The sequence below is a fragment of the Myodes glareolus genome, chromosome 23 (genome assembly GCF_982192425.1).
Source record: "Myodes glareolus chromosome 23, mMyoGla1.1, whole genome shotgun sequence".
Classification (NCBI taxonomy): Eukaryota; Metazoa; Chordata; class Mammalia; order Rodentia; family Cricetidae; genus Myodes; species Myodes glareolus.
This window is the reverse complement of record NC_142048.1, coordinates 60,377,415-60,403,076: the sequence shown is the minus strand read 5'-3', so window position 1 is coordinate 60,403,076 and position 25,662 is coordinate 60,377,415.

Here is a 25,662-nt window from a genome sequence, read left to right as displayed (position 1 = left end):
CTCCCAGGAGATTTTCTTGGCTAATTTATCTGAAATGGCAGACTGTTTTGCTCAGCCTTTCTCACCTTGCTCCGTGTTTCCCAGCTGACATGGGTTTACATGTGTACAGAACTGGAGCAGAGGAACTATGACTGCTCATTTTCTCAGTCCTTAATGCCCATGCCTCACACACAGTGGATGTTCCATCTGAGCAGATTAATGAACTGATGAGAAAGTCACCATTGTTGCATGCACAAATCATGTGGTAGCTGAGTTTTAACACTTACCATGGTCTGGTGAGGAGACCTCAGGCAGGTTAGGGCATTTTCCAACATAATAGAAATAACCAAATGATTAGACAGTGTTAGAGCAGATTTACTGGGCTCTGGCATGTGTGTTCCCACCCACTAAATGAGACTAACAAAAACAGAGAAGAGATAAATCACAAAATGCAACACACACACACACACATACAAAATATCTTTTGGTCAAAGGCCTTGTTTGGCAGCATTTGACTTCTAAGCCTCCAAAGAAAGATGGAAGACTAATTGAAATTGTTAATTTTCTCCCAACCGTCTACAGAATATTAGGTCTAAATGTGGTTGCAAGTTTCTGGGGAGAAGAGAGATGGTGTGTATGAAGGGGCTGTGAGAGTGTACGCTGGCAGAGGTGGGGAAGTGTGGAGCGAGGAAATAAAACAGAGAAAACCAGAAAATGAGAGGAAGAAAAGAAACAGCTTCCCCTACCAGATGCACAGAACTGTCAAATATGGCAAAGCCTGTAAAATGGTCCTCCGCTGTAGGCCATAGAATAGAACTGTAATAAACTGACCCATAAAAAGTCATGTAAACATTATAACCTGTTTTTACTAGGCGTTTAAGCATAGGGAGCAATTGATCTAAAACAGCTTGGCTCTCCTTGATTCCCGAGTCTCCGTGAGAATCCAGCCTCCAACATGGGTGTTCAAATGCCTCTGGCACTGAAAGCCAAAAATAGGAATGAGCTAGAAAATTACAGCTACTTAGCTATTTGCCCTGGGTGGAGGGTTGCTTTTTATTTTTTTTATTTTTCCTAAGAGCAAAACACCTAAAAGGAAAAGTTTAGAACCAAAGTTGCTTTGCAGTAGGTGCCTGCCTAGGATACTTTAATTCTTAGGATCGCAGTCTGAAATAAATATCCTTCTGATCCCAAGATGCCACTGTGAGCCGTCCCCAACAATCAGACTGAGAACATGGGTCTTATGTGAGAGTTGGCACATCCATGCCTCACAAAGGATCAGAGTGCCCACTGTCTCTCTACACCCCTAACACTTTAAATATGAAATATAAATGTGGAAATTTCACGTAAGACTTTTACAGGTGTCAACACGAACAGTCATTCCATTACCTCTCGTGGAATGCTCGTAAAGCCGCTCTTGAAAATATCCCTTTCTCTTGTTGAATTCCTAGAATCCAAATGCAGGGAAGGCTAGGGGCAATTAGGCATGAAGCCGACAGCGACGTTTGCAGGCTGGAAATCCTCCGATTTGGTTTTGATTGAGTTCATCTCAGTTCAGAAGGAGATGACCATGGGACCAGGAACAGAGTTTTGGTGGTGCTTGGAGAGACAATTGTCAAGCATGGAAACTCTGAGGAAACATACCACCATCTTCAACTCACTTTGAACTTGTTGGCCACTATTGGGCAACTACTGATCTCGTTGACAGCCACTCTAAAGCATCACATGGTGGATGAAGTGATTGATTCCAGCCAACATTTCAGATCCATGCAGCAAACACAGCTCTATAGCTTCCTGTAAGAAACCAAGACCTGTGACCTGCCACTAAGCTAAAGAATGATGAGGACTGGGCTCAAAAACTTACATAATTCGAGCATCCAAAGGAGGACAGGAGTCAACTGTTTGTGAGAGACTCCCATGGGTACCCTAGACAAGAGATTTCTGTGATCTTGACATCTGATACACGAAGGAACAATGTTAGAACGCTAAGCAGTCAGAGAAAATTGCCATGAAATACAAAAAATAAAGGGAAATTGGAAGTGAGATTTTTCTTATTTAAAATTATAATTTGTAATAATTTTCTATAATTTGAAGACACTGACGTTTGCTTAATGTATGTGTTTTACATAAATATGTTATTAATTGAGGTGGCAACCGTCCCTAAGGAGGATTTATGTTAGAGATCTTTTTTAAAGTCATAGAAATGGAATGTATTTCTATATTTTTTAAGCACCCCCAAGAATTTAGCAACACACTCAGTGGATTTAAAAAGAGAAAGTAAATGCCTTTCCATCTTCTGGGGTGGAAATAGAATGCTGCATGCAGCTCTTCAAAGCCTGAACAGAAATACAGAAAGAACAATCAGATATTACATATGCCTGGTGTCTGCAGAACTTGCAAATAAATGATGCATCCGATCTCCATCATAATCCCTGGAAGTTGGCACATCCTGGCATTTTCTCCACTTGAGAATATGCAAAGCTGAGGGAGGGTTATTTTTACCAGGACTGTGTAGTAAAGTCAGGTTTTCAAACCTTTCATTTCCTTGCAATACAAAAAAAAATGCGAAACATGCATCATCCCCACTTCCCGGTTCCCTTGCCTGGTCCTGCAGCCCTCCTTTTGTCTGTCCATTGTTCTTGAGAGATAAAGTTCAAGAGCAGAAAGCTACCTCTCTCATCGCGATAGCCAAATGCCCCACAGAAACAATTTAAGGAGAGACTTTTACTCTGGCTAAGAGTTTCAAAGCATGTCATGGCTTTGTTTGTATTGCTGTGATAAAACACTCTGACCAAGAGCAACGAAGGGAGGAAAGATTTTGTTTGGCTTACACTTCCAGGTCACCATCCATCACTGAGGTAAGTCAGTGCAGGAACGCGAGGCAGTTGAGCTACTTGCTGGCTGGTTTCCAGGCTCATGCTTAGCTAGCCTTCTTACACATCCCAGGACTAGCTACTTGACTAAGGGTGAGCTGCCCACAGTGGACCAGGCTCAGACACATCAATTAAAAATCAAGACAATTCTCTGCAGATAATGACACTGGCCTGGGCGATCCCTCTGTTGTGATTACCTTCTCAGATGACTCTAGACTTTGTCAAGTTGATAGTACTAACTGGGGTAGAGGGAACAGACCATCATGAAGAAGACGACATGGCAGTAGGGTCAGGAGATGACCTAGGAATCAGAGTTATGCCCAAACAGATACGGGTATAGCTTTCAAAAGGTCACCTCCAGGATCTCACCTCCAGCCAGACCCCATGACCTCTCCAAGCAGAGCTTTGAAAGGGACAAATTGGGACCCTAGCGTTTGTACCCTGAAGAAATCTATTCAGTCTCTTTGCCATTGTTATAGAGGAGAGCCTGGAGAAGAAGAGAAAAATGGGAGACATACAGACAAGGCTGGACTACAGCTCAAAACCCAAATGCCCTCTAGCTCAATGGCATCCAATAGACCAGGGACTTCTATGCTGCCATAAAAAGTATAACCAAAAGGGAAAGGAAGAGATGGCTCAATTGCAATAATGAGGGCCTGAATTCAATCCCCAGACTCCCTCACTCCCACTACACACACACACACACACACAAAAAAAAAAAACCAAGAGTGGAATCGTGCTTTATAGTCACAACTCTGGGGAGGAAGAAACAAAAGGATTCTGGAAGAGTCCCTGGTAATCGACCTCATCTACTTGGTGAGTTCCAGGCCAGTGGAAGACTGGAGAAAAGACAGGTGTATTCGTCCTCTGACCTCTCCACCTGTGTAGACATATGTATACACAGAGATGTGTCTGTAGATGTACAAAAAGAGCTATCTTCAGCAAAGTGTGCATCCAGATACGTCTGATGCCTGACCCAAGTCACAATTTCCATTATTTTACACTTCCATGATGTGTTACAGGAGTTTCAATTCATTTGTTTTATTAGTGTGTACATATAATGTGCATAAGCATGTGGGCAGGTGAGTGCAACACCATTTATACACATTTTGGGGTGTTGGTTCTTTCCTTGCAGTGGGTTTCAGGGATTGAACTCCGGCCATGAGGCCTGTGAGGACAGCACTTTCACCTGTTGGCCCATCTCACTGCCCTAATACACTTTCTGTTTTGGCTTCCAGTACTTTCTGTTAGCCGCTGTGGTTTTTCAAGATCACCTTCGTCTGACTGCTGGCTGGAAAGCAAGTCTTGATGAGGCATCCTCACTACATGCATCATGAATCACAACGCCGAGGAAACCACCAGAGTCACAGACTGGAGCTGGGATCCATCCAGGCCTGGAAACGTGTATTCAGAGCAGCCTCATCAAGGAAGAGCTGTGGTGCTTCATGTGGGCTGGAGCCAGTGAACTTGGAGATTTCCAGAGCATTTAGCAGTGACTGCATGTTAGGTAGAGTCATCATTCCATTAGGTGATTGGCAAGGACCAAAGGGTACATAGCTTTGTCATTACTGCCAAACAAAGTGGAGAGATGGGGGATGTTGACCTTTGTGGGTTGGTTAAGTGACAGACACGGGTGTGGAAACATCACATGTATTAATAGTCATCACCTCGAAAGGGAACCAAGACCTGAGGAAGAATTCTAACTCATGTGAAGTCCATCATATGTCATCTCCCAGTGGATCCTATGATGTCAGCTACCTATCCTGGACTCCCACTGTTTCAGATGCTTTAGAGAAAAGTTTTAGGAATTTGTTTATGGTTAGAGACTTGTCAAATTTAAATGTCTAAGCAGACTTCATACATTAACTACAGTAATGATGTGGGATTTCCCTCTGTATGCTGTGAATACCATTGGTTAATAAAGAAACTGTCTTGGGCCTATGCAGGGAATAGAGGTAGATGGGGAAAACTAAACTGAATGCTGGGAGAAAGGAGGGTAGAGTTAAAGAGAAGCCATGTAGCCCCGTTGAAGCTGGATGGAACTTTACCTGGTAAGCCTCAGCCACGTGGTGATACACACAGAGTAATAGAAATGGGTTAAATTAACATGTAAGAGTTAGCCAATAAGAAGCTAAAGTTAATGGGCCAAGCAGTTATTTAATTAATAAAGTTTCTGTGTGATTATTTCAGTTCTGGGTGGCCTGGAAACCAACAAACAGCTTATTACTACAAAGTAATGAAAATGTCAAGCACTGTCTAAAGATCCAAATAGCAACCACCTTTGATGAACAAGACAATTAGTTACTTTACTATCGCTGGGACAAGACACCATGATGAAGGTAGCTTATGGAAGAGTGTATTGGGAGCTTATGATTTCAGAGTGGTTGAGCACATGACCGTCAAGGCATGGAGCATGGCAGCAGAAGAAGAAGTACAAAGATGTCGCATCTTAAGAAACAACCAAAAGACAGTGTCTCACAACAGCGTGAGTCATTTGAAAGTTCAAAATGTTCCCTAAGCAATGCACCTCCTCTTGAGGCTATACCTTCTAATCCTTTCCAAGTATTTCCACTAACTGAGGACCAAGCATTAAAATATTTGGCAGCTGTTGTCATTCAAACCACCATAGTAAGCATTCCATATGAACAGCAATCCACAGCCGGGTGATTGTAGCAAGACATTCACCAGGGGTAAAAGAGGTCCCATAGTGGAAGTCCTGACAGTTCCAGGACTTGCTCTCACTGGAGATGAACACACAGTGACTCTTCCACTTTGTTCAGCACCAGAGTTCCTCCTGCCTGTGTGCTGGCAGAGGGCCACACAGACCCCAAGTCTTCTTAGGTTAAATGCATTTATTCCACCTAGAATGCCGAGGCTGTCGTGCTTAGACGGTGAGTCTGGAAACACTGGCTAGGCTCCAGCCCCATGGCAAGAAGTCACAGATCGGAGTGAAAGGGGCCCTCTGCTCCCATTGTCTCTCTAGGGTTGAGCACTGGAAATGAATCTGAGGAACGGCAGGATACTAAAAGCCTTGCTTCTGATCTCAACCCAGGCTGGAATGAATGCCCCCAGCCTTCCTCACCTGTAGGAGCAGCCTGTAATCACAGTCTTCAACACTGCCTGTCTGCACCAACATGAACCTGCGGCCCCACCAGAGGCTCCCACCCTCGACAGTCCCTGCCTCACGTCCTCCTCGTCCATCTCTCTTCCATTATCTCTTCCCGAGTTTCAGCAGCTTAGCAGGTTGGGTTCACGAGGCATGGAAGAAGCTTTATCAAAGTAACTCCCAGTACTGTGAGAAAGACAAGAGACACAAAGAATGCCTCCCTGACTTACAGGTTTCCTCCCTGGATTTGCCTGACTTTAATTACTGGATGCTGTCCAAGGCAGAGACTGTCTGGGCTTGTCAGGGGAATCCTAGTATATCAGAGGTGCCACCATCCACACACTCAGTCAGAAGACGGAGGAGCCCTCCCTGTAAGAAGTTGGGTGTGCTCAGGAAACTTCACTGCACTCTGTCTCTGGAAGAAATCATTGCTTATTAGAACAAAAGACCATGGGCGAAGCATTAGTAAGGTTTTGTTTTCCATGTTTCCATCCCTGTCAGCAAAAACAATTTCTCTTGCTACTCCGTAGCTGCTTCCCCAAGTCTCTGTGTGTGTGTGCTCTTGGGTTGATGTTTCTGTTGCAGAGGGAAGTTCTAAACAGAATTCTTTTGAAAATCAGATTGAAAGTATAAAACGTTGGGGGCTAGAGAAATGGCTCAGCAGGTAAGAGCACTCTAGCTACTCTTCCATAAGTCCCAGGTTCAACTCTCAGCACCCACACTGTGAACCACAACCTTCTGGAACTTCTGACACCCTCTTCTGGTCTCCTGGCCTCTTTGGGCACCAGGCATGCGTGTGGTGCACAGATGGAGTAGCATGCAGGCAAAACATCCATAAACAGAAAATAAAAATAAATTCTGAAAAAAAAAGAAAGTATAAAATCTGACATAGGAGATGCCAGATGCCTTTGTTTTAGGTACTGCTGTGTGCTCTCTGGCTCTCATGGGGCCTTTACCTGAATGCTCTTTTATGTGGAGTTATTAGTCTGTGGCTAAGGGGTTAAATTAAATTGATTCATCTGAGGGGAAAAATAATTAATACATAATCTCATTGTTGAGCTCACACCCGAAGTATCTGTGTAATTACAAGAGACCTTGTGTGTATCCACCTAGATGTTGAAAGCGGACTTACCGTGTCTTCCTGGAGGCTTGTGGAAAGGCCATGTTCCTACACAAGCCACATTAAAGGACAGCAAGGATGGCTTTCTCAACAGTAGAAAGGCTTATTCCCGCAAGATGCCTTCTATCCCAGGCCAACAAAAATGTCACTGGAATTTTCACAAAGCCGAAGCTCTAAATCTGGCAGCGTGGATCTGAGGATTTTATTAACTCTTCTCCCTTCACAGTAGCCGATTAACGTCGTATAAAAAGGTTTTATGAAAACAGCATGCAAGCCTTCGAGTCACATAGGAGCATTTATACCTGTCCCACATCTTTTTTAATATTTCATTCCCACACTTTTGCTTTTCAAGCTGTATAATTCAGCAGTAAAATACAATTGGCCTACAGAACACTCTCCATATAGATACGTCCCTGACACGCTGTACCAAAAGGAGTCTATAAAATAGATGGTATTTTAGGCTCTTATTATTAACTTGAATTAAGTTTTCTTTGGCTGTCATATGAAAGATATTTTTAAGTATTAACTGCATTTATCTTGCATTTTTCTCATTAAATACTATTTCATAAGAAAAAATACCACATGAGGGGGAAAGAGGGTATTGCTGAGCTGCTATTCTATCTGGGCAGGCATTGCAAGTATTCACAGTCTAGCAGAGGATAACATATCAGGCCTTGAAAGACCCACATGGTACCACAGGCTCCATCTCTGCTAGCACCTTGGGTGGGCTTGCATGAAATGCAAATTGTTCTGTTAAATCCGGAAAGGCTTGGGAAAAATCCGGAATAAATTCTGGTTATTCAAGACTTTCTTTGAGCCATCTTTTAAGATGCAAAATCAAACATTTCTCTTTTAATGGACTAATGTCCTGTCATTACATTAAAAGCTACAACAGTAGGCGCCTAAGATTTATTTCCATTCAAAACAGGCTGTGAGCATGTGAAATTGTGGCGGCACTAGGACCTGGGGGAGAAAAGCCAAGCACCAAGAGGTCTTTTTCCCTCAGCAATTTTTTATTTTCACTGGGTAAGGGGATGAAAGGAATAGAAAATGGATATTTTGTTATTTGTTTTAGGGCTTCATTATGAAGTTATCAGTTTATTAAAGTAGCAAAACCATGTGATTATTTTTAAAAGTAAGTTTGTTTATAATTCTTTTCAACTGTTCCAAGTCTTCGAGAGCTGTGGTTTTTACCAGGTCTTTCTTTGGCCTGGTGAATAGATCTGGATCACAATAAAAAACAAAACAAACAACAACAGAAAATAAAATAGCAAAAGCCACAGCCAGCTTTGACTTCCAGCCAGGAGCATGAGCGAAAGTTTCAGTCCCTCGTGGTGCCTTCCTGACTGCTTCTGATATTTTCCTGCTCCAGCTATCCATCGATTTCATACTATCAAAGTCCTTCCTGCTAAGCAAGGCTTATATATAAACGAAGGCGGTAAATTTATCATCAAAGTTCAGGAAACACTTCCTAGTGCCAGTGTTTGCACAAGCCAAAGAATGGAACTGAAATCCAGAGAATGGTGCCTACCGCAGCCCCAAGGGGTGAGTTATACAGATACTTCCAGGGCACCAGCTTCTATCTTAATAACACGGACATCACCCCCTGCAGGTGTGCAGCATACTTCCTGTGCAGCTTCACCCGGAAAGTTCCTGCACAAACTATTCCCAGAAGCAAACAGATAGAGACACCTAGATGGCCAGGCTTCAAGAATTTGGTATCTGTGTTCATTTTCAATTGCTCTGACAAACTGAGATAGATCAATCAAGAGGAGCAAAGGTGTGTCCTGGTCCAGCTTCGATTCACGGTTGTTTGGCCCAGTAGCTTAAAAGCTAGATTCAGAATCTAAGTGGAAGCATAGACGATGACGGAAATGTAACCTGGAGGACAGTGGATCCATCTTGGCAGCCAGAGAGGAGAGCCAGAGTGAAAACAAGAGCAAGAGTGAGGGAAGGGGAAGAAGGAAAAGGGGAGTAAGAGAAGAGAGGGAGGAGGGGGGTTAGATAAATGTCCCCTCAGAAAAAAAAGGGGGTAAGAGAAGAGGAGGAGTAGATAAATGTTCACACAGAGGTAAGTCCTTGATGGCCCACTTATAACAAAGCCCCATCCCCTGGAGTGTCTAGTATTTCACAATAACCCCTCAAGCTATAAATCCATCAATTAATCAATATACTAAGTGTTCAGAAACCTCCTGATTTTGCCACTGTCTTGGGATCTAGCCTTCAACAAAAGAGATTTGGGACCATATTTCAGATCTAAGACATAGCAATACCCAATCCCTAAAACATAGACAACTTCTCTTCCTCCTCTTCCTTGAATTTTTAAGTTTATTTTTACCTCTTAAACTTGTCAGAAGCATCCTTTGACTCAATCAAGATGACCACAGTGGAGAGCATTTGAAAAACCTCAAATCTTTCAAAAGTCTCAGAGGAACAATGGAAGGAAGCAACGTGAAACTGCTGTTAGACTCTTCTGTGGGATGGGGTGATCCTTCCCTTTGTGAACTGTGGATTGTAGCTGCTATTTCCATGCCAGTAACTGCCTATCTGTTAATCAGAAAGGCAGTAAATATGACCATAGAAAGAGAATAGACACATATTCTGCAGAATAATGGGTGAGACATTTTTGCACTAGACATTTGGTTGGCACTGACCTAAGCATGACCGCAAAGAGCCAGGGAGAATGGCCAAGATGAGAATAGATCTACACCCAGGTGCCACAGGTCCTTTTTTTCTCTTGGAAGAAGCTGAAAGCCCTTGGCCCTAATATTCTCTGTCTGTGGAAATATTTCTGTTTTCTTGTTGGCCAACTCACAATGAGAAAAATCAACCTAAAGGATCCGAAAGGGTGGGAATAATCAAAGAGGTAACTTCCTTAGCCGCCGGAGGAAGAAGGGACTGAATGTAAACCTTAGGACTGAATGTAAACATGAACATGGGTCCTCAAATGAACACAGAGATTGACCAGCATTAGTGCTTTCATCATTGGCAGTCATTACAGATGGATGACCAAATAAATAGAGACTGTGACCTGTCACCCTGTGTCACAATAGGTGACATGTATGTAGGTGACATGTATGTAGGTCCTATCAGTATGATTAAACTTACCACAACACAAACATGCTTAAACAGGTCATAGTCTGTAAAACAATTCAACTTGATACAATAGAAATAGTCATAAGTCTGATGTGTGTTTAAAAGAAGACTTGCCATTGTATATCATACTAGAAGTCAAGAATCATTAAGGCTTCCCAAGCACACTTTCAAGCACACTTTGTATAGAGGACACATCTGTATTTCACTACAAGTTAATAGTGGAGGCTTTTAAATGCAAGCACAGATTATTTCTGAGTCCTCAGTAGAAAAATAAATGGTTCCAATATGGGCATTGAAGACAAAGAGCAGAAGAGGAACTCACAGTGCCAAAGATGAGGGATTCAATAAAACCACCAACCACCACTTATCAAGAATAGCCTGGCATTAACACTTGGATCTGCCCACATGAGCCTGACATGTTTTATTCATATCAAGCATTGAAATATTGTCCTCTTTCAACAACTGGACTACCCTTGCCAGGTCATTTCTTGTCTGCAGCTAGCTATGATTCTCCAATTTGTAGAATTTGGGTCTGCCTATAGTTCTACAAGCTAATCAAGCAAATGGCTTTTAGAATTTTTTTTATTTTAGCTATCACCTAAAGCTACAAGCATTTTAAATACTCTGGAGGAAGTGTAAAGCAGTTAGGCTTTCAATAATTGCTAAATGGGTTCTGTAACACAGACATCTTACCCATGACACATTAATCTTACCAAAGGGGGAAAAAAAAACCTTGTGAGAATACACTGCTAACATCATGCAAAGAATAGGATGGATTAAATCTGCTTATAATTTGTCAGATGGGCTCAAGTAGTTTAGGTGTGGGTATGAAAAGATGGGTAGGTGTGGACGGGTGGGTGCGGGTGTGTATACACATACAGGTACGCAGGTATGCACATGAGCATACAACTTTGGGTGCTGTTCCTCACAGATCATCCATCTTGTCTTTTAGGACAAGATCTCTCAGGGCTGGAGAGATGACTCAGCAATTAAGAGTGCTGGCTGTTCCTTCACAGAATACGGTTCAGTTCCCAGGAACCACATGGCAGCTCCTAACTGTCTGTAACTCCACTTTCAGAGGTCAACACCTTCACACAAATGTACATGCTGGCAATGCCCCAATCAGCATAAAATAAAAATAGCAAATTATTTTTTTTCTGGTTACAACTTTTTAAAATTTAATTTTTATTTTACATTTAAAATTTCTTTTTAGTAAGTGTCTGTACAGATGGTATGTTGGATGGAAATATACCATGGTGTACATGTAGAGGTCAAAGGACCCTTGTGGTTCTTTCTTTCCACCATGTGGTTCTTGGGAATCAAACACAGATCATCTAAGTTGGTAGTAGGCGCCTTTACCTACTGAGCCATCTTGCTGGCCCTTGACTGCTTTTATACTGTCATTTCCATGGAATGCTTCATCACTGGATATTTGAGTCATTTTAATGTTTAAGCTTTTATCTCTAAGAATGTAGTTTAGTGCTTGGCTGGGGTGAAATTCAGTAGCAGATTGGTTGCTTCCTGAAAATATTGGGCTTTTGGTGGGCTGTGCAAAGCAGAAACAATATTTTTTAAAAAAAGATAAAGTCTCTCATTGCCCTGGAACTTATCAAGTTGGCTATGCTGGTAAGCCAGTGATCTCCACAGAGCTCGGCGTCCCCGACATTTGGATTGTAATCTGGCACCACCATGCCTGGGTTTTTATGTGTTTGTGGGTATCGAACTCAGTTCCTCAAGTTTGCAAGTATGTGAATGATTCACAGAGTGAGCCTGAATCCTAGCCCTCAGATGGTTTGGACATAGGTGAGTTTCTTGTTTTGATGTTTTTTCTCTCTCTTATGGAGGAGTTCTCTCAATCTAAATTCCTTGGCTTTGACATAAGAGGACTCCAGAGCCAAAATAAATACATTTCTGATAATAGAGGAACGCTCTTTTCTCTCAAATGGAAATTTCAAACTATTTGAGCCAAAGGTCCCAACCCTTTCTGCAGGCAGTTGAACAGGGCATCATTAAACCTTAAAACAAGCCCCAACAGAAGCAACGTGGTATTTTTCTTGCCTTGCCTGATAATTCATTTTGCTCCACTGGGCTGCAGCTTCTGTAGCGGAGGTATGCTGACTCCAGAGGTGCATCTCGTTCTTTGACACTGCCACCTCTCCGCCACACATCTTCTTTATGGAAGAGTCCAAGGATCCTGCCCACCCACTGTCGGTGCCTGTCAAACATCAGTACGGACAAGCAGAGTATTTTAGGACTGACCATTTAGCGCCTCTATGCTTGTCATTCAGAAGCTGACCTCCAAGGAGAGGCAGTGGGCTTGTTCACAGTGTAATTAAGTGTCAGGGCCAGGAGGTCAGGCGGCTGTATCTTCTCCAGCCAAAATAATTTGGATCCTTCACGTGGAGATTTATGATTGTGCTGCCTGGCCAAGCATGGGGACCACAGCTATCTTAACTCATCCAGGACCTGAACAGAAGAGCTAATGTCTGCTTTTGATGGAAGTTCCTTTCTTTGTAGAGTATCATACATTCTCAGGCTGTCCCTCACCAATTACCTTGGTTGGAATTACTCATATTGGCTTGGTTGAGATTTGTGACTTTTACTGCAGTCTAAGGCAGAGTTATCACTGAGAACACAGCCTTACAATACTCCGTTTACACGATCAGTGTGTGCGTTACCGCACCTTACAGCCACTGACACCTTCTTGCTAAACCAAACCACACACAGCTTTGCCTGGGCACTACAAGGCAAGCCTTTTCCTCAGCCTGCAGACTTTCTCTGCAAGGGATGTGATGCAGACATGTTTTCTTCTGACAAGCAACAAATTAAAAAAAATCCCTCATTTGTGTATCTGTGTAGCAATCCTTACAGAGAATCCTAGTTCAGCTCTAAGTACCCGTGACAAGTGGTTTTCAGCTGGTGTAGGAGGTCCTTCTGTCTATGTGCTGCTTTCATTGGTTAATAAAGGAACTGCTTTGGGCCTATAGCAGAGCTGAGGAGAACAGAACTAGGCAGAAAAAAAAAACTAAATGTAATACTGGGAGGAAGAAGTCAGAGAGAGACACCATGGAGCCACCAGAGTCAGACATGCCGAATCTTTGGCAGTAAGTCACTGCCATGTGACGATGTACAGATTAATAGAAATGGTTTAGCTAAGATGTAAAAGTTAGCCAATAAGAAGCTAGAGCTAATAGGCCAAGTAATGTTTTAATTAATATAGTTTAATATAGAACAAGCTGCTCCCTCCAACACACAACTGCCAATAACTCCAGCTTTAGAGGATCCAGCATCCTCCTCTGGCCTCCAAGGGCACCTGCACATACCCAGGCCCCCACACAAACAAATACACATAAACATATATTTTACTTATTTTTCTTTTATTGAAAGTAGATTTTTTTTTCTCACATGTCCTGATTATGGATTTCCCTCCCTCTACTCCTCCCAGTGCCTCACCACTTCCTTTCCCTTCCTGATCCACTCCTCCTCCTTAGAATACAAACAGACTTTTCAGGAATAATAATGAAATAAAATAAAACAATAACATATCCGGGAGTCCTGGGAAGACCAGCTAGCCCTGTTGCCCTGCTGAGCAGTTCTTCCCAGAGAGATCCCTCATCTGGCGTTGGATGACGATACAGATGGAGGCCCGCGTTGGAGCACCGAACTGAGCCCCCCAAGATCCAAACGAGGAGCAAAAGGAGGAAGAAAATGACGAAGGACTGCGAGGGATACTATCACCCACTGATACAAGGGGTCGGATCTAATGAGAGTTTACCAAGGCCAGATGGACCGTGACTGAACGAGCATGTGATCCAACCAGATTCTCTGAATGTGGCCGGATTTTCTGAATGTGGCTGGCCTGCAGTCTTTCCGAGAAGCCATTGACAATGACACTGGGACTGGTTTCCTCTGCATATACTGGATTTTTGGGATCCAGTCTGTTTGGATGCTCACCTTCCTGGACCTGGAGTGAGGGGGGAGGAACTTGGACTTCCCACAGGGCAGGAGACCCTGACTTCCCTAGGGGACAAAGAGGGAGGAGGAGAGGGAGGGGGGGAGTGGGAGGGCGTTGGGAGGAGGGGCGTAAATGGAAACTTTTTATAATTTAATAAAATTACAAAAAAAAATAACATATCCGAATTGTACAAAACAAACAAGGAAAGAAGGCCAGGAGAAGGCACAAGAAACAAATACCCACTCATTCATATGACTCAGGAATATAAAGATAAATTTAAAAAAAAACACTAAACTAGAAGCCATTATATTAGCTCAACAGAAATGTTGCAGCTCCATGGAGGCCCTATACATGCTGCTTCAGTTTCTGTGAGCTCATATGAGCCCTAATAATGTTGATTTACAGGGCCTTGTCTTCTTGGTGTCCTCCATCCTCTCTGGCTTTTACATTCTTTCTACCTCCTTTTCAACAGGGTTTTCTGAGCTCTGAGGGGATGGATTTGATGTAGGTATCCAAGGTCTCCATTTTGTGCATAATGTCGGACTACGGATCTCTGTGTTTGGTCCCACCTATTGAAGGAAGAAACTTCTCTGATGATAATTGAGCAAGGCCCTGATGCATGAGTGTAGGAGAATGTCATTAGGAGCCATTTGACTGCTTCTTCTTCTTCTTCTTCTTCTTCTTCTTCTTCTTCTTCTTCTTCTTCTTCTTCTTCTTCTTCTTCTTCTTCTTCTTCTTCTTCTCCTTTGTATAAAAGTAGTGGTTTTACCATAGGTCCCTGGATTATCTAGTGTCAGGTTATTGGTCACCCAAGCAGTGTCAAGCATGCAGTGGTACGTAAGTCTAGCCTGATCTTGACTATGCCCACAAGCTTTGTGCTAACATTGCATGAGCATAGCTTGCAGGCTGGGCATCATCGAAGATGAAAGGATTTGTGGCTGGGTTGGTGCTTCCTTTTCTCTTTTGATACCCTGTAAAGTACCTCTCTATAGCAAAGATGATAGAAGGTTGGGGTAAAGTCTCTATGTTGGCATCAGCTCCACTTTCCAACATTCAACAGGTGATGTAGGTGTTGATGACTTCAGCTATGGAGCCTTGCCATCAGTCTGTTGAGAGAAACCTGTTACATTGGCAACAGCATGAGATGTTTGGAGATTCCCATGGGATCCCGTTGGCCAACAACTGAATTCGCTGTAACACAATCCCAGTACGGGAAGCTTCATTTGGTGACAAGAGAAGGCCATTTGGGGCTTTGTATATCCCATTATTTGGTGATTTCAGTTTGATCCCCTTCATACATGTACATATTTTAGGAAGCTTCGATTGCATTAAGTTCTCATACTACCCACCCCTCAAATGGACATTAATTTTAGCTGTCTTTCCCTGTGTTTCCTGACTTGTCCCCTACTCCTTTCCCTCTGCCCATTTGATCCTACCATTGCAGCCCCCTCACGCATCCATAACTACCCATTCTATTTCCCTTTCCTAATGAGATCTAACTTACTTCCTCTATACCTAACCTCTGTGGGTCTATGAATTATAGTTTACTTTCTACTGACTTAATAAGTGAATGCATACCATATTTTCCTTTCTTGGATACATTAGGATGATTTTTTTCTAATTCTGATGATTTACCTGCATATTTCAAGATGTTATTATTTTAACATCTGAGTAATACTCCATTGTCTAAATGTACCACATTTTCTTTATTCAGTCTGTTGACTTATAAGTTGTTTCCAGTTTGAGTCTATTATAAATATAACATAAATAGACATGGTTGAGCAAGTGTCTTTGTGGTAGGATAAAGCATCCCTAGGATATATGCCCAAGAGTGGTATAGCTAGATCTTGAGGTAGATCGACCCCCGTCTTACAGAGAAACCATCATACTGATTCCCATAGAGGCTGTACAGTTTTGTACTCCCGTCAGCAATGGATGAGTGTGCCCATTACTCCACATCCTCCGCAGCATGACCTGTCACTTGTCTTATTGATCTTAGCCACTCTGACAGGCATAAGATGGACTCTCAAAAGCAGTTCTGATTTGCATTTCCCTGATGGCTAAAGGATGTGGAATATTTCTTTAAGTGTTTCTCGGTTATTTGAGTTCCCTTTACTGAAAATTCTCCATTTAGGTTTGTACCACCATTTTAATTAGAATGTTTGTTTTTCTGATACCTAGTTTCTTTATTTCTTCATATGTTTTGAATATTAATCTTTGATCAGTTGTCAAGTTGTTAAAAAATCTTTCCCATTATGTAGGCTGCTGCTTTGTCTGACACTGTTATTGGCATTAAGAGCAGCAGTTCTCAACCTGTGGATTAAGAGCCCTTTGAGGTCAAATGACCCTTTCACAGGGGTTGCCTAAGACCATCAGAAAGCAAAGGTATTTACATTAATATTCATAACCATAGAAAAATTACAGTTATGAAGTAGCAACAAGAAGAATTTTATGGTTGAGGGTTACCATATAAGGAACTTTATCAAAGGGTCCCAGCATTAAGAAAGTTGAGAACCACTCCGTAAGAAGCTTTTCAGTATCATGAGGTCCCATTTATTAATTGTTGACCTTGGTGTCTGTGCTGTGTTCTGTTCAGAAGGTCTTCTCTTGAATCAGTGAGTTCTGGTCTATTCACAATGTTCCCTTTTATCAGGTTCAGTGTATCTAGTTTTATGTTGAAGCCTGTGATCCATCTAGAGTTGAGTTCTGTGCAAGGTGATGAGTCTGTATCTATTTGGATTCTTCGACATGCAGTCATACAATTTGACCAACATCATTTGTTGAAGATGCTGTCTTTTTCTTTCTAGTGTGTATTTCAAGTTTCTTTGTCAAATATCAGCTCTCCATAGGTGTGTGGATTTATGTCTGAATCCCCAATCTGGCACCATTGATCAATGTTGGATTTTATTATTGATTTTTGTTTTTGTTTGTTTGTTTTTGAGACAAGATTTCTCTGTGAAGCCCTGGCTGTTCTGGCACTCACTTTGTAGACCAGGTTTGTCCTGAACTCACAGAGATCCACCTGCCTCTGAATGCCTAGAACTAGAATTAAGACATGCACTACCACTGCCATGTGCAACGTGTCTTTTTGTATGCCAATATAATGCAACAATACAGTTTTATCACTGTGGCTCTTTGGAACAACTTAAAATTGAGGATAGTGATATCTCCAGCAGTTATTTTATTATTCAGGATTGTTTTAGCTATCCTGGGTTTTCTGTGTTTTCACATGAAGTGGAAATTATCCTTTCAAGGTCTGTGGAATATCATATTGGAATTTTGATGGGGCTTGTGTTATATCTGCAGATTGCTTTTGGTAGGATGGCCATTTTTACTGTACTAACTGTGCCAATGCATGAAAATAGGAAATCTTCCCATTGGCTGATATCTTTCACTTCTTTCTTTGATGTTTTAAAGCTTTCATCACATAAGTCTTTCACTTGCTTTGTTAGAGTTATCCCCCCGATATTTTACAGTATTTGAGGCCACTGTGAAAGGTGTTCTTTCCCTGATTTCTTTCTCAGCCATTTTGTTATTTGTATATAGGAAGGCTATGGATTTTTGTGAGTTAATTTTGTATCCAGCTACTTTGTTGAAAGGATTGATCAGTTGTAGGAGTTTCCCAGTGGAATTTTTAGTGTCACTTATGTGTATTTTCATGTCATCTGAAAATTTTGATACTTTTGACTTCTTTCTTCCCAATTTGGGTCCCCTTGATCTCCTGCAGTTATATTATTGATGTAGCTAAAGCTATAAGTTCCATATTGAGTAAATATGGAGAGAGTAGACAGCTTTGTCTTGTTCCAGATCTTAGTAGAATTTCTCTCCATTTAAGTTGATGTTGGATGTGAGATGGCTGTGAACTGTCTTTATTATGTTGAGGTATATTCCTTGTATCCCTAACTTCTCCAGAGCTTTTACTGTGAAAGAATGTTGGATTTTGTCAATGGCCATTTCTCCATCAAATGAGATGTCATATGGTTTTTATCTTTCAGTTTTTTATATGGTGCGTTGATTATATTTGTTGATTTCATATGTTGAACTATCCCTTCATCTTTGGGATAAAGCTTACTTGATTACGGTATTTTGGTGTGTTGTTGGATTCAGTGTACAAGTATTTTGAGAATTTCTACACCTGTGTTCATAATAAAATTTGGTGTCTTTGGATCTTTATTGTGTGGTTTGGATATCAGAGTATCTGTGGCCTTGTAAAATGAATTGAGCAATAGTCCTCCTGTTTCTACTTTGTGGAATAAGTTGAAGAGTATTGGCATTTAATCTTCTTTGAAAGACTGAAAGAATTCTTCATTAAAATCATCTGTTGTTTTTGGTGGGGGTTGGGAGGCTTTTACTTGCTGCTTCTGTTTCACTAAGGTTTATAAGTCTGTTTAAATTGCTTATCTGCCCTTGATTTAACTTTGGTAAGTGATATGTATCAAGAAAATTTTCCAGTTTTTTTATATCTTACAATGTGGTGGAATATAGTTTTTAAAGTTTGTCTTTATTCTCTGGATTTTCTCAATTATGGATTTCCTATTGTTATGTTCTGCTTTTAATTTCTAATTTTGTTAATTTAAATACTTACTGCTTTTTAGAGAATTTGGATGAGGGTTTGTCAGTCTTATCATTTTTCTCAAAGAAACCAACGATTTGTTTCACTGGTTCTCTCTCTCTCTCTCTCTCTCTCTCTCTCTCTCTCTCTCTCCACAAATACCTATATGTTCATGTACACATATCACACACAAACAACATACCCCACACATATGTACCACACACATGCACAGCAACACAATCCATATTCATATACCACATGCACACAACTACAAGCACACACTCACACAGAGAAACAGTTGAGGTTTTTTTCATTAAATTAGATTGACTATAAAAATCTCTTTGGAAAATTACATCTTTAAGTAGTGAATCTACACAGTTTAAATAAATATGGGACCTATCTGTCCAATTACTTAAGACACACCAAAGACTTTACAATTTCATTCATTAAATTTTTCTTGGTGTGAAGGATATGACTCTGATAGTAAGAGTCTTTGCTCTGCAAACATGGGGACCTGCATTTCAATCCCCAGCACCCATATGAAAAGCTAGACATTGCTGTGAATACCTGGTGGGCATTAGGATGGAGAGAAGTGGATTCTAAGAGCTTGCTGACCTGCTGGTCAGTCAGAGTCCCTAACTTATGGCCACAGGGCAGAGAGAAACGAAGAAAGATTCCTGACATCCTAACATTGTGTTCTGGTCTCTGCAAATTGATGCATGGGTACATACACCCACATGTACCACACCCCTATATAGACTTGCTTTTGTTTAGCTTTTACTTCTGTTTTGGATTTATTCAAGTATGTGGATTTGACATGTTACAGTAAATGTTCCTTGTTTTATAAAAACAAACCAGTAATAGTCATTAAAATTTTTTAGTACTTTAATAAAATTATTTGCTCATTTCTCTTACATTTTAACAATAAATTCCCAAGACAATATTCTAAACAGGCTTTAAAATGCAATCACACCAAGTATAAAGTCATGTTAGCAGTGACTGGTGGAGCCTCTGAAGCCAGCCTCTCTGGAGGTCAAGAGCTGAAAGTCAATTGCCTACCGTATTAGAGGCCAAACTGCATTGGCAATGGGGCTCAATCTATCTTCAAAACAGTGCTGTGTGTTTTTGCAGAACAAATGACACACAGACGCCAAATTACAGTAACTCAGACAGAATGAACGAGTGATTTTAAATTCTAATTTTAACACAGTTTAAAAGCTGTATGTTGCAAGAACAAAAGAAGTCTATTTTTCACCTGACAATGATAAACGATGGTGAGTATAGAAAAACAACCCCTCTCATATGCTGGTGCCAGTTCGGTAAATTGCTACAAATTTTTTTTGGAGAGCAATTCAGCAATTTCTATAAAAACATAATATGCTTATACCCATTGTCCCAGTAATTCCACTGTTGGAAACACATACCACAAATATGATGCCACGCTGCACAAAGAGAAAGAATGAGGATGCTCAATGTAGCTTAAATGTTCAACTCACCCTCATGAGCAACAGCTACATCCCATGTGCCCATTGGCAGCAAGCTCAGATAAGGAAAAATAATGAGGGAGAATCGCATTTGAGAATATTAAAAGAATAAAAGCAGCTAAAACCAGTGAGGATAACTTTACTCCTGTGAGATCATTGTATTAAATTAGCTACATAATAGACAATCAGGGGTAAGCAGGGATTTTCCAGAGAAGCAAAGCCAAAATGATACAGCAGCATAGGAATAGATAAAGGAGAGAGAGAAAGAGAGAGGAGGGAGAGACTCAGTCTTTTCCTCTGAAGACCTCCAACTAACTTGAAAAGGCCCAATCACCCTGTAGAATATAAACTCGTTTACCCAAAGTTACCGAATTAAATGTTCCTGACAGCCATAGATAGCATTTAGAGCAGGATTTAACCAATCAAACAGAGGACCATAGCCTAGCATGTTAACAAACTATCAGAGACACGTAGGTGGATGGCCAGGTAGGCCGCTACAAAGAGAAACAAATGCATGAATAAATTATATGAAAAGAAATGCCTACGCCTGCATGGAAAATTCTTGCCATGGAACCGTCAGCAGTAGCCCCTGGTGAAGTAGTACAGCGAATCCGGAAAAGTTGATTTGATCATGATTTATAATGCCTTGTGGGTTTTGTTGTTGTTGTTTTGTTTTGTTTTGTTTTTTTCTCTTCTCTCTCTCTTTTAACCCACATGCAAGCACACATTGGAACTTCGCAACTGCTTAACATATCAAATAGCATAAAAGTGATTAACATGAAAATGCGTGGAATTACTTCCTACCCGTGAGTCCTTTCTCTCCATCCTCTAGCACCTCCTTTAAGACTTCCAGTTTCGCTGCACCTGCTTCCTCTAAGCTTTCAAAATGCTGCGGCTTGGGGCTGGCAGGCGACTCAGTGAGAAATGGTGCTTGGAGTGCAAACATGAGGACCCAGGTTTGAATCTCTGGCACACGGATAAAAAGCAAGCCTGTTTTTGTGTGTCTGTGACCCAAACGTTGAGTGGACAAGAGAGGTGACTGCAAAGAACTAGCTAGTCACTAGCCAGCCTATCCAAAACAGTGGGACTCCCCATCAATGGGAGAGAATAATGCAGAGAATGATAGGGAGGGAAACTTGATGCACCCTCCACCCTTTGCGTGTGCACACACTGGCAACTGTATATGCTGCGGTCTTTTGTATGTCCCACATATACCTCTTCCCCCGCACGTCATTCCTCATATCCTTCCTGTGACTTCACCTCTGCCCTTGCTACCTTCTTCATGTGGACTTCTGGGTATATGTTGTTCCTTCTCGTCCTGATGGGCACATGCATTGCTCCCATTAGGGTTATGAAAGAGTTAGCAATTTGTCTACACCACCTACATTGGAATTTCTCAAGTGGAAGCCACTAGGGATAGTAATTTCTCATGTATACCTGAGTATTTCTGTTGTTGTCCAAAGGAGTGGATCTTGCCTTATCTTTTTTTTTTTTTTTCCCACGTCTGCTCCAGCATCTGGCTGCTTGAGCACCAGAATTCCGTGTATCCAATTCTGTAGATGCTATAGCCCACAAATTGGCACTTGCAAAAAAAAGCCACAGGTGGCAACAAACATCCCGGAGATTGAGGATGCTTAGATCAGCTGGAGCCCTGAGCATGCAGTATCCCGCCCAGCTATGTTAATCACATGTTCTCTGCAACAGGTCTGCTCTATGCCTACCATCTGGCTTGGTTTTCCCCTCTTATTCCCCTCTTCTGAATCGAACACTTGTTAAGTGTCTACTTAGCTGTACTGGCCCCACTAAAAAACATCTTATGTAGACGTGAATACCCACAACCCTTCCAAGCGGTTATTGCTTTTGCTGCTTTGAGATGGAGATGGTGACACTAAGGGCAGCTATAGCAGACCCCACGGAAACTCAGCCTGTGGATTCTTTTCGCTGCTACCTGTAGCCTCTGCTGAGACTCTCCACACTAACTCCTGCCTCACCACCACAGCATAATTAACTCAGATTTCTTTCAGGTGCCTAGCATTCCCAACCACTCAGCTCTTCCTTGCCTCTTACATCCCTAGGAAGTAGAAATTCAAAGGGCAGCATTACTTCAGAGGCAAGTTAATCTTTCTGCCTGCAGTCACAACAGTGAGGTAAGTCTGGAGTCTACACTGACAATCCAAAGCCTTCTTCACAGTAGAGGACTTTGGACACATCTTTCTTGAGTAGGATTCTGATTTTTTACATCAGTCAGAGCATCTCAATCTTAGCACTACCAATCCTTGGACCAGATAGGTCTTCTCTGGAGTAGTTTTCCTGATCACTAAGACCCATCCATATCAGTGGCACCATAGAGTCCCAAGTGGGCACTCATAATGTCCCCAGATGTGGCTAACTGTCTTCTCTGTGGGGAGGGTGGGTGGCACAGTCACCTCATTTGCAGAATGCATAATGCCACCTAGATGTCCTATCAGCACCGGATACTCTCTTGCCTTAAACTAATGTAATGATCGTCTACCACCATCTTTGTTTTCATCTTTTAATTTTAGTAAAACTGTCTATTTGAGGTTCGCTCATGCTATGACAGAAAAAAAACCTGATAAAAAACAATGTGAAAAGTGCTAGAGAGCTTGTTCAGCGGTTAAAGACTGTGTGCCGCTTTAATTGGGCTTCTACTGCCCATGTGAAACCACTCAGAACCACCTGGAACTCCAGGTTCCTCTCTTCTGATCCCTGTGGTTACTGAACTCACGTACGTGTACACACACACAGACACACACACACACACACACACACACACACACACAAACACACGCATGTTTTAAAGAAAAGAGGATTTTGTCTCACAGTTTGAGACCATAAAGTTCATTGTGGTAGGGAAAACATCTTTGCAGGAGCATGGGGTAGCTGATCACATTTGAGCCACAGACAGGAAGCAGGGCAAGATGAGGTGCTTAGCTCACCTTCTCATTTTTGTGCAGCTGGGGACTCCAGTCTATGGGATGGCTCTCCCCACCTTCGGGATAAATCATCTTTACTTATGAAGCCTCTCTGGAATCACACTCACAGACACAGCCAGAGGTGTCTGCTAAGTGATTCTGGCTCTGTCAAGTTGACAATTTAAGATTGACCAAGAGGAAAACTCACTTTCCCATGGTCATTCAAACTTAGCAACTCAGGGCTATATCACGCTCAACTCTCTCCACCACACTGCACCAATTACAAGGGTACGTGATGTTGACTTTAATCCCCAAGTCTGTCTGATCAGTCCATGATCACCGACTAAAACACACAGTGGGTACAGTCTCACTGGATTATCCATTCCATACAGTGATAGCAAAGAAAGGCTTTCCCCGAGACAAATTGTAATACATGTCTTCTCTACGGGGACTCTTCAGTACATCCCTGTAATAGACCAGATAAGGTTCAGATTGCTTGTCCATGCACTTTAGAGCCTCCAGCTTATGATACCCTTGGATCTCCAGCTTTGGTTCACAACTCATTGTGAGTACTATCAGGCAGGTTGTTGCTCGTCAACATATGGCCTGATGCCTTTTCCTCATGCTGTTTGGGAAAATCCTCCCCTACGGAATTCTCTTAGGAAAGAGTCTTTCCTTTCTTTTGAGACTAAGCTGGTAACCTGCATTGTTCACAAATGTTCACTTCTTTGGTTAACCCGGAATAGGCTACTTTCCGTGCTGAAGCAATATCGCTGCTTACACAAACCTCCTGTCTTCTTCCTGATAGCATTTGTGGGCTAAAAGCATCTTCCCTGTTGGACTACAAGCTTGCTGATGGGAGGCATTTAATCATATTTATCATATTCTTCTTCATCCGCCTGACAGAATCTTCCACATCCATTTGCATTTAGGTGTTTTTGTTTGCCTAAATATATAATAAAAGCCAAGTTGTTTCCTGCTGTCTTAGATTAGTTAATACAATTGCTGTATTCATTGGACTCCCGAGTCCTCTTACTTCAGCCCATCCTTTGCTGCTATAAAAAGCTTTCCAAACACAAGTCTGAGTATCCCGATTCTGACTTAGAACACGGAATGGCTAATATTGCTGTAGGATGGTAGCAAAGGCCTTTCTAGGGCACAGAAAACCCTTCGGCTTCTGGTTATCCTGCTGTGTCTTGGTGGTCCAGCCTAGTCACCATCTGTGGCTTGTTGACAAGTTTCCAAATGGAACTATCCTGCCCACCTTCTGTCCTCAAGTCTTCCATACCCAAACCTGATGGCTTTGTTCCTTCACCTAGCAATGGCTTTGCCCAGCTATATGTACATAACTCTATCAGTAGCTCATCTGCCACCACTGTGTGAGGAGAAACCCCGTGCTAAGTACTGGAATTGGTTGTAGTTCTTGCAATATTTTGGTAAGCTGACCTTTCATATAATGGAATACATTACTTCTTGATAGATACAGACAGCGTGAGCTATGTTAAATTGTAGTCTTTATGACACCTAGAATAAATTATAAATAACAAAAGAAGTTGAGGAAAACTGGCTTTCTGAGTTCCTGAATGGAAAAATGAATGTGTATACATATGTATGTATGTATGTATGTATGTATGTATACATGCATGCATGGGTAGATGGAGGAATTCAAATCAGAACTTTTACATACCAACGAAAAGCGTAAGTAGCTTAGTGATTACTCACATCAGTGAGTAAATGTCACCTACGGGGTCTGTTTATTCTAAAACCAGAATGTTTGACACTACTGAGAGAGGGGAATTGGAGAGAACAAATGGTCACCGTATTTCTCCATTTTATATTTAGACAGTCTAAGCTTCATTATGTATGGCCCTTGCCCACCCCATAGGATGCTCAGGAAGCATCCTTACCCTTCTCTGTCAGTGCCACACAATGAAAACCCTGAACATGAGCTGCAATGCCTGCCCATAGACACCTTAGTGGACTGTCTGTCGAGAGGCACATTTGCCCTTGTGCTGACTCCAGCAGGTGCTACTTCTCAGTGCTGTTGGCAGAGCCACTTAAGCCTCGCTCCACCTGGCCCCTCAGCGCCGCTTGACCTCTCACCTTCGTCTTGCATCAATCTTTTAATTCAAGAACACTGCCGGGAGGACCCAGAAAACGCCAGCGTGTTAAATCACACGGACGACCCGTGTGATTGCTAAAACAACATCATAAATGAATGAATTTATAAAGTACATGTTTATCTCTCATGGTTCTCCAGGCTCGAAAAGCTGAGGTCAAGTTACCTGCAGATTCTCTTCCTGACAAGTGGTTGTTTTCAGGTCCACGGATGACACCTCGTCATGTCCTCACACATCAAAAGGAAGGACCTATAAAGTACTCTGGGGTCTCATCTCTAAGGGCCTGGTTCCCATTCCAGAGTGTCCTACAGTCACAGGCTTATCACCTTCTAAAATCCAAATACTACACCCAGGGTATTTGCTTCTACTATGTAGCTTTGGTGTGGGAAGGGGAAAATATTGAAAACACAGCACATTCTAATATTGTCTTCTTCTTATCGGTAGACG